Genomic DNA, 21255 nt, shown 5'->3' on the forward strand with positions numbered 1-21255 from the left:
CAGAGAGAATCTCCCTCCACACCGTTTCATCACAGACTTTCGGGGTCCGACACAGAGTGAGTCTCCCTCCACACCGTCTGATCACACACTCCCGGGGTCCGACACAGAGTGAATCTCCCTCCACACCGTCCCATCACACACTCCCGGGGTCAGACACAGAGTAAAGCTCCCTCCACAGGGTTCCAGCAAACACTTTAAGGGTCAGATACAGACAGAGAGTCTGAAACGCAGCCGTTATCAGACACGTAATGGAGCTCTCTCCCTTCATCTTTCTGCCCCTCTCACCTCTGGAAGGAGACCGCGATTCCATCTTGGCGAACTTTGCATTCATGGAAGCATCGCTCAGTCCTCCTGTCGAGGACCCTCTGCGTGTCTGAGCTCAGCAAGGGGAAGTAACCGTTGTCAGAGGAAGCCCGTGTTGATAAAGGGATCAGAACGACACAAACAAATACCGGATGAGCAGCTGATAAAGAGACCAGGGGGAGGAGAGAGTTTGAGGATTTTGGGGAGGGTGATCGAGTGAGTCGAGGGTGGCGGGGCAATGAATAGTGAGAGTGGGGAGATAGGGGGGAGGGAGAGAGATAGGTGTTGCCGGAGAGAGCGAAGTGGCTAACAGGGGGCAGTCTGGTTAGAGAGGGTGAGAGAAGGAGGAGTGTGAGGCGTGACCTGGGAAAGTAAGAGATGGAGACGGCAAACGTGAGGACAGGGAGACTTGGAGAGGGACTGAGAGACAGAGGGAGTAAAGAGAGGGCGAGCAAACAGGGGAAAGAGAGAGTAAGAGATGGAATGTGAGGGACGGAGAGGAGAAGGGGGACGAGAGGGAGAGCGGGAAGGGTGAAGATGGGCTCATGGAAGGGAGGAGTGAAGGAGAGTGTATGACGATAGAGGGAGAGAGTTCTCGAATGAGCGGGAGAGGGAACAATTTGAGCGAGGGGATTGGGGAGGGAGGGGCGTAGAGAGAGAGGACAGGCGCAAGGAGGTGGAATTGGAGGGAATCTCGGTGGTATTTGTGTCACTAATGCACAGAATCCATGGTCCTTGAGATTTACATCGCCCCGGCGGTTCCTGGTTTGATCGTCGGACGCTTCCACTGCTCCGGCTCATCCCCTCTGTCCATGAGAAACCGCGGCCCCGGGACAAACACCCAAACCCCACAGAGGTGAGTGAGGAACCCCCACCCTCCCCCCTTCTCTTGCCGTCTCTGACTGTGTGTCTCTGTCTCTCCGTGAAGACTCACAAAACCAGGACAAGTACATCTCGGCACACGGAAAAGTGAGGGCCAGAGTGGAGTCCTCACCTCCTCCTTCCCCAATTCCCAATTCCCCTTCCGGCTCCTCTGCATCTCCCTCTCCCGCTCCCCTCGCTTTACCTCCCCTCTCCGTTTCTATCCTCACTCTCTCCTCCGTGTCTCTGTCTCCCGCCTCCCTACCCGCTACGCCGTGTTTATCTCTCTCTATCTCACCCTCTCTGTCTATTCTCCCCCCTCACCGTAACAGCTCTATCTCCCCCTTCTCTGTCTCTATAACTCTCTGCATTCTGCCCACAACGTAATATCACTGTAACATCTCTATCACCCATCCTCCCCCCACTCCCCACACTATCTCTGACCCAGCTATCTTTATCAGGCAGTAGCAAGCCAAGGGAACTGGAACATTCCCCGGTCATTGGTTCAGGAATGGGGATGGAACCTGGGTCAAGCTCCTACGCTGACTTGGATTTGTTACCTGGGTTTCAGCACCTAAGTTACAGGGAAAGGTTGAACAAATTAGGTCTTTATTATTTGGAGCGAAAAAGGTTGAGGGGAGACTTGATAGAGGTATTTAAAATTATGAGGGGTTAGAGTTGACGTGTTTAGGCTTTTTCCATTGAGTGTAGCGGAGATTCAAACAAGAGGACATGAGTTGAGAGTTAGGGGGCAAACGTTTTGGGGTAACACGAGGGGGAATTTCTTTACTCAGAGAGCGGTAGCTGTGTGGAACGAGCTTCCAGTAGAAGTGGTAGATGAAGGTTCTATATTGTTTTTAAAAACTCAATAGGTATATGGACAGGAAAGGAATGGAGGGTTATGGGCTGAGTGCAGGTCGGTGGGACTAGGTGAGAGTAAGCGTTCGGCACGGACTGGAAGGACCGAGATGGCCTGTTTCCATGCTGTAATTGTTATAGGGTTAACCTCAAACTCCATGACACACAAGCCTTCACAGAACACATCAGCTCGGTGGATGAAAACATCAACTTTACACCGGACGCGTCGAGAACAATGGACTGCCTTTTTTAGACTGTGGAGTCCTTATCAAAGGAAATGGAGATCTGGATATTGAAGTTTACAGGAAACCAACACGGACAGATCACCATCTACGGTTTGACTCTGATCACCCATTAGAACATAATTGTGGGTTATCAGAACACGACATCACCGCGCCGAGTGTAAGCCCACCAATATCACAGCTAAAGACAGGGAGCGCAGGTATTTCAGATAAAACTTCAAGGCGAGCGGCCACCCGGACTGGCCCTTCGTCAAGACAGCAACAACAAAAATGAACAGCAGTGACGTCAGCCCAGCAGACAGCCGTAAGGAGCAAAGCAAACGGAAAAACAGAGTCTTGCCATCCGAAGCTGGAGCTTCAGAGAGACTCAAAAGGGTTTTCAACAACCACCCCTCCTTCTCCACTCCCTCTCCCTCCATCCCACACCCTTCCCTTTCTCGCCGTCCCTATATAACTTTTTCAACCCTCTACCTCTCCCTATATCTCTATGACCTCTCTCTCAAACTCCTGCTATGACATGCTGACTATCCTGTTATCTCCCTCTCCAGCTCGTTCCGTTTCTCTACTCTCTCTATCACTCTGCCTTTCCATCTCACTGCACTCCTCACTGAGCCGTCTCTGAATATCTCCCCACTTCCTTTCTCCCCTATCCTTTCAGCCCTCTTTTCTCTCTTCCCTCTCTCTCCCATTCCCACAGAATTGTCACCTGACGGCTCGAACTCACCTCCCGAGGTCAGACACAGAGTGAATCTCCCTCCACACCGTCCCATCACACACTCCCGGGGTCAGACACAAAGTGAATCTCTCTCCGCACCGTCCCATCAAACACTCCCGGGGTCAGACACAGAGTGAATAACCCTCCGCACCGTCCGATCAAACAATCCCGGAGTCGGAAACAGAGTGAATCTCCCTCCACACCGTCCCATCAAACACTCCCGGGGTCAGACAAAATGTGAATCTCCCTCCACACCGTCCCATCACACACTCCCGGGGTCAGACACAGAGTGAATATCCCTCCACACCGTCCCATCAAACACTCCCGGGGTCAGACACAGAGTGAATATCCCTCCACACCGTCCCATCAAACACTCCCGGGGTCAGACACAGAGTGAATCTCCCTCCGCACCGTCCCATCAAACACTCCCGGGGTCAGACACAGCTGCAAGCACCTCCACACGGTCCCATCACACACTCCCAGGATCAGAGACAGAGTAACGCTCCCTCCAGACCGTCCCATTACATACTCCCGGCGTCAGACACTGAGTGAATCTCTGTCCACACCTTCCCATCACACACTCCTGGGGTCAGACACAGAGTGAATCTCCCTCCACACCGTCCCATCAAACTTCCCGGTGTCAGACACAGAGTGAATCTTCCTACACACCGTCACATCACACACTCCCGAGGTCAGATACAGAGTGAATCTCCCTCCATAGCGTCCCATCACACCATCCCGGAGTCAGTCACAGAGTGAATCTCCCTCCACAACGTCCCATCACACACTCCCCGGGGTCAGACACAGAGTGAATCTTCCTCCATACCGTCCCATCACACACTCCTGGGGTCAGACAAAGAGTGAATCTTCCTCCACACCGTCCCATCACACACACCCGTGGTCAGACACTGAAGGAAGCTCCCTCCACACCATCGCATGCACACTCGCAGGGTCAGTCACAGAGTGAATCTCCCTCCACACCGTCCCATCACACACAACTAGGGTTAGACACAGTGTAAAGCTCCCTCCACGCCGTCCCATCACACACTCCCGGGGACAGACACAGAGTGAATCTCCCTCCACACCGCCCCATCACACACTCCCGGGGTCCGACACCGTGAATCTCCCTCCACACCGTCCCATTTCACACTCCCGGGGTCAGACTCTGAGTGAATCTCCCTCCACACTGTCCCATCCCACACTCCCGGGGTCCGACACAGTGAATCTCCCTCCACACCGTCCCATCACACACTCCCGGGGTCAGACACAGAGTGAATCTCCCTCCACACCGTCCCATCACACACACCCGTGGTCAAACACAGAAGGAATCTCCCTCCACACCATCCCATCGCAAGCTCCCGCGGTCAGACACAGCGTCAATTACCTCCACACCGTCCCATTACATACTCCCGGGGTCAGACAAGGAGTGAAAATCCCTACACACCGTTACAGCAAACATTCCCAGGGTCAGACACAGAGTGAATCTCCCTCCACCGCGTCCCATCACACAATCCCGGGGTCAGACACGGAGTGAGTCTCCCTCCACACCGTCCCATCACACACACCCGGGGTCAGACACAGAGTGAATCACCCTCCACACCGTCCCATCACACACTCTCGGGGTCCGATACAGAGTGTATCTCCCTCCGCCCCGACCCATCACACACTCCCGGGGTCAGACACAGAGAGAATCTCCCTCCACACCGTCTCATCACAGACTTTCGGGGTCCGACACTGAGTGAATCTCCCTCCATACCGTCTCATCACACACTCCCGGGGTCAGAAACAGAGAGAATCTCCCTCCACACCGTTTCATCACAGACTTTCGGGGTCCGACACAGAGTGAGTCTCCCTCCACACCGTCTGATCACACACTCCCGGGGTCCGACACAGAGTGAATCTCCCTCCACACCGTCCCATCACACACTCCCGGGGTCAGACACAGAGTAAAGCTCCCTCCACAGGGTTCCAGCAAACACTTTAAGGGTCAGATACAGACAGAGAGTCTGAAACGCAGCCGTTATCAGACACGTAATGGAGCTCTCTCCCTTCATCTTTCTGCCCCTCTCACCTCTGGAAGGAGACCGCGATTCCATCTTGGCGAACTTTGCATTCATGGAAGCATCGCTCAGTCCTCCTGTCGAGGACCCTCTGCGTGTCTGAGCTCAGCAAGGGGAAGTAACCGTTGTCAGAGGAAGCCCGTGTTGATAAAGGGATCAGAACGACACAAACAAATACCGGATGAGCAGCTGATAAAGAGACCAGGGGGAGGAGAGAGTTTGAGGATTTTGGGGAGGGTGATCGAGTGAGTCGAGGGTGGCGGGGCAATGAATAGTGAGAGTGGGGAGATAGGGGGGAGGGAGAGAGATAGGTGTTGCCGGAGAGAGCGAAGTGGCTAACAGGGGGCAGTCTGGTTAGAGAGGGTGAGAGAAGTGGGAGTGTGAGGCGTGACCTGGGAAAGTAAGAGATGGAGACGGCAAACGTGAGGACAGGGAGACTTGGAGAGGGACTGAGAGACAGAGGGAGTAAAGAGAGGGCGAGCAAACAGGGGAAAGAGAGAGTAAGAGATGGAATGTGAGGGACGGAGAGGAGAAGGGGGACGAGAGGGAGAGCGGGAAGGGTGAAGATGGGCTCATGGAAGGGAGGAGTGAAGGAGAGTGTATGACGATAGAGGGAGAGAGTTCTCGAATGAGCGGGAGAGGAAACAATTTGAGCGAGGGGAGTGGGGAGGGAGGGGCGTAGAGAGAGAGGACAGGCGCAAGGAGGTGGAATTGGAGGGAATCTCGGTGGTATTTGTGTCACTAATGCACAGAATCCATGGTCCTTGAGATTTACATCGCCCCGGCGGTTCCTGGTTTGATCGTCGGACGCTTCCACTGCTCCGGCTCATCCCCTCTGTCCATGAGAAACCGCGGCCCCGGGACAAACACCCAAACCCCACAGAGGTGAGTGAGGAACCCCCACCCTCCCCCCTTCTCTTGCCGTCTCTGACTGTGTGTCTCTGTCTCTCCGTGAAGACTCACAAAACCAGGACAAGTACATCTCGGCACACGGAAAAGTGAGGGCCAGAGTGGAGTCCTCACCTCCTCCTTCCCCAATTCCCAATTCCCCTTCCGGCTCCTCTGCATCTCCCTCTCCCGCTCCCCTCGCTTTACCTCCCCTCTCCGTTTCTATCCTCACTCTCTCCTCCGTGTCTCTGTCTCCCGCCTCCCTACCCGCTACGCCGTGTTTATCTCTCTCTATCTCACCCTCTCTGTCTATTCTCCCCCCTCACCGTAACAGCTCTATCTCCCCCTTCTCTGTCTCTATAACTCTCTGCATTCTGCCCACACCGTAATATCACTGTAACATCTCTATCACCCATCCTCCCCCCACTCCCCACACTATCTCTTACCCAGCTATCTTTATCAGGCAGTAGCAAGCCAAGGGAACTGGAACATTCCCCGGTCATTGGATCAGGAATGGGGATGGAACCTGGGTCAGGTTCCCACGCTGACTTGGATTTGTTACCTGGGTTTCAGCACCTAAGTTACAGGGAAAGGTTGAACAAATTAGGTCTTTATTCTTTGGAGCGAAGAAGGTTGAGGGGGGGGACTTGATAGAGGTATTTAAAATTATGAGTGGGATAGAGTTGACGTGGTTAGGCTTTTTCCATTGAGAGCAGCGGAGATTCAAACAAGAGGACATGAGTTGAGAGTTAGGCGGCAAAAGTTTAGGGGTAACGCGAGGGGGAATTTCTTTACTCAGAGAGTGGTAGCTGTGTGGAACGAGCTTCCAGTAGAAGTGGTAGATGAAGGTTCGATAATGTCATTAAAAAATCAGTAGGTATATGGACAGGAAGGGAATTGAAGGTTATGGGCTGAGTGCAGGTCGGTGCGACTAGGTGAGAGTAAGTGTTCGGCCCGGACTGGAAGGACCGAGATGGCCTGTTTCCATGCTGCAATTGTTATAGGGTTAACCTCAAACTCCATGACACACAAGCCTTCACAGAACACATCAGCTCGGTGGATGAAAACATTAAATTTACACCGGACGCGTCGAGAACAATGGACTGCCTTTTTTTAAACTGTGGAGTCCTTATCAAAGGAAATGGACATCTGGATATTGAGGTACAGGAAACTAACACAGACAGATCACCATACAAGGTTTGACTCTGATCACCCATTAGAACGTAATTGTGGGCTATCAGAACACGACATCACGGCGCCGAGTGTAAGCCCACCAATATTACAGCTAAAGACAGGGAGCGCAGGTATTTGAGAGAAGTCTTGAAGGCGAGCGGCTACCCGGACTGGCCCTTCGTCAAGGCAGCAACAACAAAAATAAACAGCAGTGACGTCAGCCCAGCAGACAGCCGTAAGGAGCAAAGCAAACGGAAAAACAGAGTCTTGCCATCCGAAGCTGGAGCTAAAGAGAAACTCAGAAGGGTTTTCAACAACCACCCCTCCTTCTCCACTCCCTCTCCCTCCATCCCACATCCTTCTCTTTCTCACCGTCCCTATATAACTTTTTCAACCCTCTAACTCTCCCTATATCTCTACGTCCTCTCTCTCAAACTCCTGTTATCACATGTTGACTATCCTGTTCTCTTCCTCTCCAGCTCGTTCCGTCTCTCTACTCTCTCTATCCCTCTGCCTTTCCATCTCACTGCACTCCTCACTGGGCCGTCTTTGAATATCTCCCCTCTTCCTTTCTCCCGTATCCTTTCAACACACCTTTCTCTCTTTCCTCTCTCTCCCATTCCCACAGAATTTTATCCTGACGGAAATCTGAAGGCTCAAACACAACTCCCGGGGTCAGGCACAGGGTTCATGTCCCTGTACCTGAAATATCACACAATTAATAGGGTCCTATCCTGTGTGCAGCTCCCTCCACACCGTCCCATCACACACTCCCGGGGTCAGACACAGAGTGAATCACCCTCTACACCTTCCCATCACACACTCCCGGGGTCAGACACAGAGTGAATCTCCCTCCACACCGCCCCATCACACACTCCCGGGGTCAGACACAGAGTGAATCTCCCTCCACACCGTCCCATCACACACTTCCAGGGCCAGACACCAGGTGGCGCTTCGTCCGCACCGTCCAATCACACAATCCGTGGGCCAGACCCTCAGTGAAGTTCCCTTCGCTCTCTGCCATAATGCAGTAACGGGGTCAGAAACTCTACGAATCCCTTTCTCTCTGACCACTCTCTCCTCTCACCAATCCCAAGCAGTTCCGCGTTCCTGTAGTCTTGAATTCTGTCTGTTTCAGAGATGGTATGTTTGTGCGACCGGACGCAGCGCCGAAGGAAAAGGGGGAGGGGGAGGGCAGTGAAGATGTTGTGAGGTTGCAGTTACTGACATGAAACCGTGTGGAACCACACGGCCGGTCTGTCCACATGGAAACGCAGAGAGGCTCAGCCCGAGAGATCGATATCAGATGGTGAGGAGGAAGTGTAACACGGGACGTCAGCTCTCCCCCATTCTCCCCACAATTCCCTGTGATCACAGAGAGGGAGGCGTTTGGATGGGAGTGGGTAGTAACGGAGACGTTGGGGCTGTTGGAGATGAGGTCGGAAACGGGAAATCGGCATCGGGGAGGGAGGGCATGGCAGAGAAGGAGAGGGGTGTAGATCCCACAATGTCACAAAAACAAAGAGGCTGTTTGTGGACTATAAGAGGACTGGAGACAGGCTGAGCTCTATTGACATCCATGGATTTGCGGTAGAGAGTGTGACCAGCTTTAAGTTCCTCAGCATTCACATCACCGAGGATCTAACGCGGACTGTACATCCCAGCTGTGTGGTGAAAATTGCACAACAGCGCCTCGTTCACCTCAGACAGTAGACGACGTTTGGTATGGGTCCCCAAAACATTAGCACTTTCCACAAGGACACAATAGGGAGCATCCTGAGTGGATACATCACTGCCTGGTCTGGGTCCCCAAAACATTAGACCTTTCCACAGGGACACAACAGGGAGCATCCTGAGTGGAGACATCACTGCCTGGTCTGGGTCCCCAAAACATTAGACCTTTCAACAGGGACACAATAGGGAGCATCCAGAGTGGATAGATCACTGCCTGGTATGGGAACCGTATTTCACTCAATCGCAGGACTCTTCAGAGAACGGTGTTGACAGCCCAGCGCATCTGTAGATGCGAACTTCCCACGATTCAGAACATTTACAGAGACAGGTGTGTAAAAGGGGCGTGAAGGATTCTCGGGGACCCGAGTCACCCCAACAACCAACCGTTCAAGCTGCTACCATCCGAGATCGTGTAGCACAGTAACAAAAACGCAGGACCAACATAATCCGTGAGAGCGTCTTCCGTCAGGCCGTCAGACTGATTAATCCACGCTGATACAACTGAATTTCTAAGTTATATTGACTGTCCAGTTGTACACAATGTTTATTACAAATTGCTATAAATTGCACATTCCATATTGAGACATAACATAAAGATTTTTACTCCTCATGTATATGAAACATGGAAGTAATAACCTCAATTCAATTCAATTGACGGAGACGGGGAAGGGTGTAGAAGAGGGATAAGGTGACGGAGACGGGGACGGGTGTAGAAGAGGGATAAGGTGACGGAGACGGGGAGAGGTGTAGAAGAGGGATAAGGTGACGGAGACGGGGAGAGGTGTAGAAGAGGGATAAAGTGACGGAGACGGGGAGAGGTGTAGATGACGGATAAGGTGACGGAGACGGGGAGGGGTGTAGATGAGGGACAAGGTGACGGAGATGAGGAGGACTGTAGTGTGGACTGGAGTTGCCGAGGATATCTTCAATCTCTCACTGCTGCAGACGGAATTTCCCCCCACTTGAAAATGCCGACATTGACACCATGCCCGAGAAGAGTGGGGTGAGCTTCCTCAACGATACTCGCCCAGTGACACTCACAATGCTGTGATTAAGCGCTTTGAGAGTCGGGTCATACCCAGAGTTAACCTCTTCTCCAGCAAGGACGTGGACGCGCTGCACCCTGACGATGAGCACAATAGGTCTACATCCGATACGACCCTGTTCGCTCCCCACTGGTCACTGGACCACCTGGACAATACAACACCGGGCAGCTGTCCTCCTCATCGGGAAACCTCAGTCAGTGCAGATCGGCAGTGAAATCCCCGATCTACAGATAGTGCTGAGGAAGCAGAAAGGCTACAGAATGTTCCAGAGAGATTGAGAGAATGGGGAAAGAAGCGGCGGATGGATCACAGTGTCGGGATGTGTATGGTCATGCCCTTTGGTGGAGGAAATAAAGACACAGACTGTTTTATAAATGGGGAGAGAATTCAAACACTTGAGATACAAAGAAACTTGGGAGTCCTTGTGCAGGATTCCCTGAAGATGAATTTGCAGGCGGAGTCGGTGGCGAGGAAGCCAAATGCAATGTCGCATTCATGTCGAGAGGATTAGAATACAAAAGCAGGGATGTAAAGTTGAGGCTTTATAAAGCACTGGTGAGGTCTCAAGGAAGATTGTAAGCAGTTCCGGGTCCTTTACCTATTCCGACCGGATATGTTTGCATTGGAGAGGGTTGAAAGGAAGTTCACGGAAATTGTTCCGGGATTGAAACGGTTATTAAATCAGGGACGTTTTATGGCTGTAACTCTGAAGAATGGTGGGGCGGTGGGACGTGGGAGGGTGGTGGTTGGTGTTGTTGAAACCGATCAAATGCTTAAAGGCCTCGATGAAGTAAATGTGGAGAGAAGTTTCCTTATTGTGGGAGAGCCTAAGGCCTGTTTGCCCACATGGAATAGAAGGCTGTCATTTTAGAACGCAGATTAGGAGAATTTATTTCGCCCTACTGGAATGAACCGATGGAATCTGTTGCCACAGCAGACTGCGCAGGTTACGGCCTGATATTTAAGGCAAAAGTTGAGAGAATCTTGATTAGTCAGGTCAGGTAGGGATGTAGGGAGACGGTGGGAGATTGGGGCTGAGAGGGAAATGGCTCGGCCATCATGAAATGGCGGAGCAGACCCGATGGTCCAAAGAGCTTAATTCTGTCTCTCTGTCCTATGATCGTATTTGAAGTTTCTGTGTTGCTGAGTGTCAGCATCTCAGAGGATCTACACTGGGCATGTAAACACGAAGAAAGTGTCTTCATCGGCAGGCATCCAGGATTCGGAACCGCCATTTCTCGGAGTGTGGTTAGCTGTCACTTTCCCTTTAAAGCTCTGACTGCCAATTATTGCCCGGCAGAATTAAATGGCTTGTGCTTTACTAGCATTTCTAATGCGACGGATTGTGATTTAAGCTTTGAATTTCGTTACCGTCGTCCTTTTTTTTCGAGTCTGGGTCTGAATGAATTCCAGACCATACTCTAACCCTGTTCACCATTACAGAACGTGTTGCAACGTCAGGAGCCTGAAAATATTGGCTTTCCACTGTAGATTAGGAAATCTCGACAGATGAACTTTGGGAGCAATCTGACTTGCAGCATCGCCGCCTGGTGTGGAGGCCGCAAGGGACAGGGTCACCGGAGGCTGCAGAGGGGTGTAGACCCAACCAGCGTGTAAGGCACCACCTTCCCCAGCATCGGGGAAATCTTCAAGTTGCGATGCCTCGAGAAGGGGGCATCCATCAGCGAGGCCCCGCACCCCAGGACAAGCTCCCTGCTCAATACTACCATCGGAGAAGTGGTGCAGAAGCCTGAACTCTCAATGCTTCGGAAACACCTTCTTCCCCTCCAGCACCACGTTTTCGAACGCATGTGCACCACCTCCACATTTTTCAGGTTTTTATTATCTTTTCTTTGGTAATTTACATTGATCGTACATCTTTGTGCCGTATCGATGCTGTAAAACAACAAATTCCAGGCCGTTTAAGTTTCAGATAATAAATCAAATAGCGATTCCGGTGGAAAACATCCGATAGGGTGGACAGGACACTTGGACCGCTGGTCTTCACCAGTCACACCGAGTACAGGAGTCGGGATGTCACGTTGCCGTGAGACAAGACGTCGGTGAGGCCGCCCTGCATTAGGAAAAAATGTCAGTGCGCTGGATATATTGTACAGGGAGTTCTACGGGGATGTGAACGAAACTCGGAGGACTGAGTTATGGTGGGAGGGAGGGAAAGTTGGGACTTTATTTCCTGGAGAGTAGTTGTAAATTTACAGATTTCCTTAAACCCGAGATGGGGGCAGACAGAGGGAATAGGTATGCTCAAGGGAATAGGTAGGTCTTTCACCCAGGGTTGTGTTGTCGAGCACCAGACCGCACAGGATTAAGTTGAGAGTGGATGGAAAGTAGAAAGAGAGAGAGAGAGATCAGGGAGACGGAGGATTTAGAGAGAACGTGGAAGGGAGGTAGAGAGTGCCTGGGGGAAGGAAGGGGAGAGAGGTGTAAGCGGTGTGCAGAGGGAGCAGAGAAATTGCGGGCGTAGAAAGTTCGAGGAAATAAGGGGAGGTGAGGGGGTAGAAAGAAAGGTAGAGGGAGCGGGGAAGAGCGGGACAAGGGAGAAAGAAGAGGGTAGACGGAGAGAAGGGTTTGTCGGTGTGTGGTGGGGAATAATATGATGGCGAGAAGAGGAGGAGATGGAGTAGGAGGTTGGGGCAAAGAAGGTGGGGAGCGAATTTGAAATGATTTAGGAGTGAGAGTGAAAGAGAAAGAAAGATGAGAAAATGGGGATAGTCACTGGATTCATGTCGACTCCACTGGCTATTGGCAGAGACCCTGGATCTCTTCAGGAATATCCGGGAACAAAGGAGCCGTCTTCTCGCAGATGAAACGCCGATCACTAACACAAGGGTGCCTCCTTACGTACGGCTCGCAGTCTCTGCAGTCGGACGTCCCCGGGGACACATTGTACAGGAGGGCCAAGCCCACATTCCTATCCAAGAGGGTTAAACAAGTTCAACAAAGACAAAACACTCCAGCAGAGAACCCGAACCGAGAGACCGTCCCCAAGCTAATCCCATGAAATCGCTCTCTCCTAACAGCCTGTGTCAGTCCCCAAACTCATCCCACTCAACCACTCTCTCCCCACGGCCCCGTGCCAGCACCTGGACAGATACCACGGTTCCAATATCTCCCCACAGCCCTGTGTCTCCCAAACTAATCCCACCGAACCGCTTCCTCACCACAGTCCTCTGTCAGTCCCCATACGAATCGAACAGGTCTACCCTCTCCCCTCAGATCTGTTTCAGTTCCCGAACAAACCCCACTGTCCCCGTCTCACCACAGAGTTATGGCGGTCCCGAAATGAATCCCATTGTTCCACACTCTTCCCTGAACCCTGTGCCGGTCCCAGATTAATCCCGCTGCCCAACCCTCTACCCAGAGCTTCGTGTCTGTCTACTGACATATTCCAATACTCCGCGCTCACCCCATAGCCTCTGGTCCGCCTCCAGACTTATACCACTGGCACCCTCTTCCCACATCTTTGCGTCAGTTCGCAAACTAATCCCATTAACCCACCGCCCTGTATCTGTCTCCAAACTAATCCAGTTGTCCTACGTTCACCCCTCAGATCTAAGTCATTCACCAAACTAATCCCACTGTTGCTCCCTCTCCTCACAGACCGGCGACTATCTTCCAAATAATCCCACTGCTCCGCGCTGTGCTCACCCACATGCGTCAGCAGCAAAATAATCCCTGTCACTGATCTCTCCTCACTACCCCTTGTCAGTTTCCGAAATATTCCCACTGCCCTGTCCTTCCCCGACAGACACGTGTCGGCCCCAAAATGTTCCCAATGTACAACACGCTCCCGGCAACCTCGTACAGTCTCATTGTAAACTAATATCATTTTCTTCCTTCAGGACTATGTCAATGCCCAACTCTCACCCCACTTATCAGTACAAATTTCACCCGTCTTCGCATTTTCCAATCCAGTATGCACGGTTTCCGTACAAAAGTTTGTGAGATACAAAGCTCTGGGAAATTAAATTTATTTCATTAATGTCAATAATTGAAAAGTATCTATGTAGCTTCTCTCTGTTGATTACAAAAGGAATCTGTGATGGGACGGTGCGCAGGGAGCTTCAGTCTGTATCTGACCCCGGGAGTGTGTGATCGGACGGTGTGGAGGGAGCTTCATTCTGAGTCTGACCCCGGGAGTGTGTGATGGGACGGTGTGGAGGGAGATTCACTCTGTGTCTGACCGCGGGAGAGTGTGATCGGACGGTGTGGAGGGAGCTTCATTCTGAGTCTGACCCCGGGATTGTGTGATGATTACTGTGTTACTGTGGGATCTTCTCGTGCTGTGACACATACCGTTTCATCTCTTGAATTTATTTCCAGCAGCCTTGAATCACTGTTTGAGCATTCTTGCATCGCTGTGCGGAAAGATGCTTCAAATGTGGAGACATAATAACACCGGTCTTTATTTGTGATCCAATCCTTGGAACGCGTTTGCTCTGGAAATCAGGAACAAGGAACAGTGAGACACAAAGTGAATCTCCCTTTACACTTTCCTGTCACACAGACGCGGTGTTTCACACAGAGTGAATTTCCCGCCATGCGGTCTCATCATGCACACCTGAGGTCAGGCACAGAGTGAATCTCCCCCCACACCGTCCAATCGCACATTTAACAAGGTTCAGGCAGAGTGAAGTTCTCACCAAACCATCCATCGCACTCTCTCGGATTCAAGGCACAGAGTAAATCTCGTAACATACTGTCCCATCGCAAACGCCTGGGGAGAGACACAAAATGAAGTTCCCTCCACAACGTCCCGTCAGATTCAGAGGATCAGACACAGAGAGAAGTTTCCTCCACATCATCCATCACAGACCCTCCAGTCAGGTAGAGATTGAGGCTTCCTCTACCCTCCCCGATACACTCACAGAGTCAGACACAAACTGATGGTCGCTCCACATCATCCCCTCACAGTCTCCTAGATCACACACGTAGTGAAGCTCCATCCACCGGGCCTCGTCACACAGCCTTTGGGTCAGACACAGAGTGAAGCGCTCTCTCTCTCTCTCTCCTCCCTCTCTCTCTCTCTCTCTCTCTCTCCTCTCTCTCTCTCCTCTCTCCTCTCTCTCTCTCTCTCTCTCTCTCTCTCTCTCTCTCTCTCTCTCTCTCTCTCTCTCTCTCTCTCTCTCCATTCCCCTTTCATACTCCGGGAATCAGACACAGAGTGAAGCTCCAAGCAAACCATCCTATCACACAGTCCCGGATTCAGGGACAGGGTGTAGCTCCCTCTGCACTGTCTTATCACTCACTTCCCGGGATCAGACGCAGACTGAAGCCTTCTGTCCAGGAACCCGTCACTCACACCCGGAGTCAAACACAGCCGCTCTCTCTCTACGATCCCATTACACACTCCGGGAGTCAGACACAGAGTGAAGCTCCATCTCTATCGCCCCCATCACACTCTCCTCTCCCGGATTCAGACATTGTGAAACTCATTCTCCATGGTCGCATAGCACATTTCAAGGTTGAGACATGGGGTGAATCTCTCTGGGCACTGTTCCATCACACAATTCCGCTGTCAGACACAGAGTGAAGCAGGATCCATACTGTCCCATTAGACCCTGAGTGAGACATGGAATGAAGCCGTAATGTTACGCCTCACAATCCTGTGGTCAGACACGGAGTGAATCCACATCCACAACGTCCCATCACACTCTCCTGGATTCAGTGATAGAGTGAAACTTCCTCCACGCAGACTTATCACACACTCAGCTGGTCGAAGCCAGAGTGAATAACGCCCCATACCATCTCTGCACACACTCCCGATGTCAAGCACAGAGGGACGCTTCCTCTCTCCATGCCTGCCCTGTGATGAGGAGCGGGTGAAAGAGGGGGATGATGCCTCACCTCTTCTGCTGGTCAAGAATTCACAGAATTGGTGACGGAGATCGCTGTACATTTGTTTAAGATCGGACAGATTAGAGTTGAGCGTAGAAAGATTGAATTGAAAGGTTGAGTTCAACTCATGGTAGATTCGGTGGCAGGTTTCCTTAGGCTGACGAATCTGTGAAACTGAGAGAGATGGTGAAGGATGTTTAGCGTTTACAGTGACACGTGAGTCAGCGTCACGCTACCGAACGGGTCACAGAGAGTGTTTTTATCAGTGTCACGGTGAAGGGTGTTACAGTGAAAGATGTGCTGGTGGAACAGAGAGAGGCATTGGAGCCATCTTGACGGGTGTGTCCATGTCATGCTGAGGGGTATATCAATATCACGGTGAAGGTGTTGTTGTTGTTACCATGAGGGTCTGCGTCACTGTCGTGCGAGGCATGTTCAGGTTGCTGTGACGGACGTGTCGGTGTCACTCTAATAGGAGATTCTGTGCCCCAGCGAGAGTTGTACCGGGTCACAGAGAAGTGTATCTCGGTGTCAAGGCGAGGAAAATGTCAGGGTGAGGGGACTTATGGTGTCACGGTGTGTGAAATATCTGTGTCATAGTGTGGGGTGTGCTGAGAGGGTCATGTCTCTGTCACAGGGAGAGACAAGTCATGGCCACAGTGTGTGTGAGGGTATCACGCTGAGGTGTGTCTCGATGTCACGGAGAGTACTATGTCGGTGACATTGTGAATTTAGCTGTCGGTATCACGGTGACGGATTTGCCTGTGTCAGGGTGAGGTGAGGGTAATTGCCTCAGTGAGCGGTGCATCTCTGTTATGTTGAGGGGTGATACTGTCTCGGTAAGTGGTGTTACCGTGACTTTTGAGAGTTTGTCACGATGCGGTGCGGGGTGGATCACGGTGAAGAGCGGGAAGGTGTCACGGTGAGGTGTGTTTATGTGTCGATTTGAGGAGTTTATCAGTGCCACGGTCAGGAGCATGTCTATATCACATTGAGGGGCACGTAGCGGTCAGTGTGACTGCCATGTGTGTGTTACGTTGATGGTCGTGTCAGTGTCGCGGTTAGGAGTGTATCTGTGTCTCGTTGAAGGTCGTGACCGTGACAGTGTTGTTCATGGTAGAGTGGACTGGCGTGTCGGTGTCAGGACGAGTTTTGATTGTGTTACGGTAAAGGCCGTGTCTTCATCACGGTTAGGGTGGTGACCGTGTCATGGTGATGGGTTTTAATCGTTGTTACGGTAAGGGGCGTGTCGGTGTCACTGTGGCGTTTTACAATAACAATATATACCACTCTCTTTACTTGCAGTCTGACTCCACCCGGAGACTTTTCCACTCACCATGGATCGAGAGACCAACCACAATAACGATGAAGGCAGCCATAACTAGGCAGAACAGGCAAATCTGACGGTGCAGTCTCCTTCCGATGTTCACTTTCGGCTCCTGTTCACGAGCAGCTGTGGAGAGACCACACCACCATAAGACCATAAGATACAGTCGAAGTAGGCAATTCGGGCCATCCAGTCTGCTCTGTCATTCACTCATGGGCTGATCCAATTCTTCCAATCATCCCCGCTCCCCTGCCTTCAACCCCATACCCTTTGATGCCCTGGCTAATCAATAACCTATCTATCTCTGCCTTAAATGCACCCAATGACTTGTCCTCCACAGCCGCTCGTGGTATCAAATTCCACAGATTTACCACCGTCTGACTAAAGTAATTTCTCCACATGTCAGTTCTGAATGGACATCCTTCAATCCTGAAGTCGTTCCCTCTCGTCCTAGACTCCCCTACCATGGGAAATAACTTTGCAGTATCTAATCTGTTCAGGCCTTTCAACGTTCGAAATGTTTCCATGAGCTCCCCCTTATTCTCCTGAACTCCAGGAAATACAGCCCAAGAACCGCCAGAGTTTTAATAGACAATAGGTGCAGGAGTAAGCCATTCGGCCCTTCTAGCCAGCACCGCCATTCACTGTGATCATGGCTGATCATGCACAACCAGTACCCCGTTCCTGCCCTCTCCCCATATCCCTTGACCCCGCTATCGATAAGAGCTCTATCTAACTCTCTCTTGAATGCATCCAGGGTTCCTTATACGGTAACCCTTTCATTCCTGGAATTATTCTTGTGAATCTCTCTGAACCTTCTGCAATGTCAGACTATCCTTTTAAAAATAAGGAGCACAGAACGGCACACAATACTCCAAGTGTGGTGTCACGAGTGTCTTATGGAGCCTCAACATCACATCACTGCTCTTATACTCTGTAACTCCAGAGTTGATTGCAACCATTACATTCCGCTTGTGCATCATCGACTCAACCTTGAGAATAACCTTTAGGGTATCTTGCACAAGGATTCATTTGCCGCATTCCTGCTGTACATTTCCCAATTAATGCTTCCTAGTTCCTAACAGATAGCTTCATATTTCCCCTTACTAGAATTAAACGTTTTTCTAACGTATCTGTCCCTCTCCTGCTCCAATGCTATTTTAAAGGAGATAGAATTGTGGACTAGGATCCCAAGATCCCTCTGATCCGCCACACTGCTAAGAATGCTACCATTAGTACTATTTTCTGCCTCCATATTAGACCGAGCAAAATGGATCACCTCGGTCTTTTATCTTTTGAACTCCATCTGCCACTTCTGAACCCAGTTTTGCATCTTATCAGTGTCCTGTTGCAGCCTCTGACTGTACTCCACATTATCAACAACACCCCCAAACGTTGTGTCATTATCACATTTACTCACCCATCACTCCACTTCCTCATCCAGAGCATTTATAAAAATCACGAAGTATAGGGTCCCAGAACTGCCACCTGAAGCACTCCACTGTTCACCGAACTCCACGCAAGGTGTAAAGTCAGAAGGAATGGGATCCAAGGAGTCATTGTTTTGTGGATCCAGAGCTGGCTTTCCAACAGAAGGCAAAGAGTGGTTTTAGACGAGTCATATTCCGCATGAAGGTTGGTGACCAGTGTTGTGCCTCAATTAACTGTTCAGGGACCCCTTCCTCTTTGTGATTTTTACAAATGAACTGGATGAGGAAGTTAATAGATGGTTTGGTAAATCTGATGATGACTGGAAGGTTGGGGGTGTTGTGGATTGAGTGGAGGGCTGTCAGAGGGCACAGAAAGACATCCATAAGATGCAATACTGGACCAAGAAGGGTCAGATGGATTTCACTGTCCACACCGTCGAATCACACACTCCCGGGGTCAGACACAGAGGGAAGCGCCCTCCAAACCATCTCATCACATACTCCCGGGGTCAGCGAGTGAGTGCAGCTCCATCCACACTGTCCCATCACTCACTCCCGGGGTCACACACACAGTGAAGCTCCCTCCACACCATCACATCACACACTCCCGGGGTCAGACACAGAGTGAATCTCCGTCCACACCGACCCATCACACTCTCGCGGAGTCAGACACAGAGTGAATCTCCCTCCACATCGTCCCATCACACACTCCCGGGGTCAGACACAGAGTGAATCTCCCTCCACACCGTCCCATCACACACTCCCGGGATCAGTCACAGAGTGAACCTCCCTCCACACCGTCCCATCACACACTCCCTGGGTCAGGCACAGATTGATTCTCCCTCCGCAGCGTCTCATCACACACTCCCGGGGTCAGACACAGATTAAATCTCCCTCCACACCGTCCCATCACACACTCCCGGGGTCAGACACAGAGTGAATCTCCCTCCACACCGACCCATCACACACTCCCGGGGTCAGACACAGAGTGAATCTCCCTACACAGCGTCCCATCACACGCTCCCGGGGTCAGACACAGAGTGAATCTCCCTCCACACCGTCCCATCACAAACTCCCGGGGTCAGACACAGAGTGAATCTCCCTCCACACCGTCCCATCACACGCTCCCGGGGTCAGACACGGAGTGAAACTCCCTCCACACCGTCCAATCATACTCTTCCGGAGTCAGACACAGAGTGAATCTCCCTCCACAACGTCCCATCACACAACCCTGGGGTTAGAGAGTGAGCCATCCATAGGAATCAATACTAGACGAAGAAGTGTCAGATGGATTTCAACCCAGATAAGTGTCAACTATGATGCCAGAATATAGCATTAATAATAAGACTCTTGGCTGTGTTGATTATCAGAGGGATATTGAGGTTCGAGGCGATAGGACACTCAAAGTGATGCGCATGTTGACTCTGTTATTGAGAATGCAGTCGGTGCATTTGCCTTCATCAACCGTGCAATTGAATTCAATAACCGAGAGGTAATGTTATAGCTGTACAGGAACCTGATCAGGCACCACTTGGAGTATTGTGCTCCGTTCAGAGACTTGGATACTATTACCTAGTTTTCTGAAACTTCCGTATGCTTTTCTGTTCTTCTTGACAAGATCTTGAACAGACTTTGTACACCATGGTTCCTGTACCCTATCATCCTTCCCTGTCTCTTTGGAAAGTACCTCTGCAGAATTCCACGGAAAGATCCCCTGAACATTTGCTACATTCCTGCTGTACATTTCCTTTGGAACAAATGTTACCAAATAATGCTTCCGAGTTCTGGATAGTTCTATAATTATTCCAAGTTCTATAATTATTATTACAATGCCAGACTGCTCCATATTTCCCCTTACTCCGATTAAATCTTTCCGAACGTGTCCGCCCTATCCTTCTCTAATGCTATGGAAAAGGAGATAGAATTGTGATCACTTCCTCCAGAATGACCTCCCATTGAGAGACCAGACTCATGACCGGGTTCATTACCCAATACCAGATCTAGTACAGACTCTCCTCTTGTAGGCTTATCTACATATTTTAACCATATAACCATATAACAATTACAGCACGGAAACAGGCCATCCCGGCCCTTCTAGTCCGTGCTAAACGCTTACTCTCACCTTGTTCCGCTGGCCAATACACAGCCCATAACCCTCCATTCCTTTCTTGTCCATATACCTACCGAATTTTACTTGAAATGACAATACCGAACCTGCTTATACCACTTCTACTGGAAACCTTCAGTTTATGTCAGAAAACCTTCTTGAATACATCTCACCAACTCTACCCATCTAAACCCCTTACTCTAGGGAGTTACAAATCAACATTTGGGAAATTAAAATCTCCCACCACGACATTATTATGATATTATTATACCTTTCCAGAATCTGTCTCTCTCTCCGCTCTTCTATGTCACTGCTACTGTTGGGTGGTCTATTAACAGCATCCAGTAGCCTGACCCCTTCCTGTTTCTAACTTCCACCCACAGAGACTCGGCAGACAATCCCTCCATGTCTTTCTCCTTTTCTGCAACCGTGATACTATCTCTGATCAACAGTGCCACGTCCACGTCTTTTCCCTCCCCCCTGCCCGTTCTGGTTTGTTCATATTGGTAGCTGAATTTCAACAAATCCATTAAGAAGATTGAAGATGGTAGTACTTGGTTCCGGAAAGTGAGGTCAGAGGCAGGCGGGACGGCGAAGAAGGCGTCTGACGCGCCGGCTTTCATCAGTCGGGACACTGAGTACAGGCCTATGG

The sequence above is a fragment of the Hemitrygon akajei genome, unplaced genomic scaffold (assembly GCF_048418815.1).
Source record: "Hemitrygon akajei unplaced genomic scaffold, sHemAka1.3 Scf000036, whole genome shotgun sequence".
In the NCBI taxonomy this organism is placed as follows: domain Eukaryota; kingdom Metazoa; phylum Chordata; class Chondrichthyes; order Myliobatiformes; family Dasyatidae; genus Hemitrygon; species Hemitrygon akajei.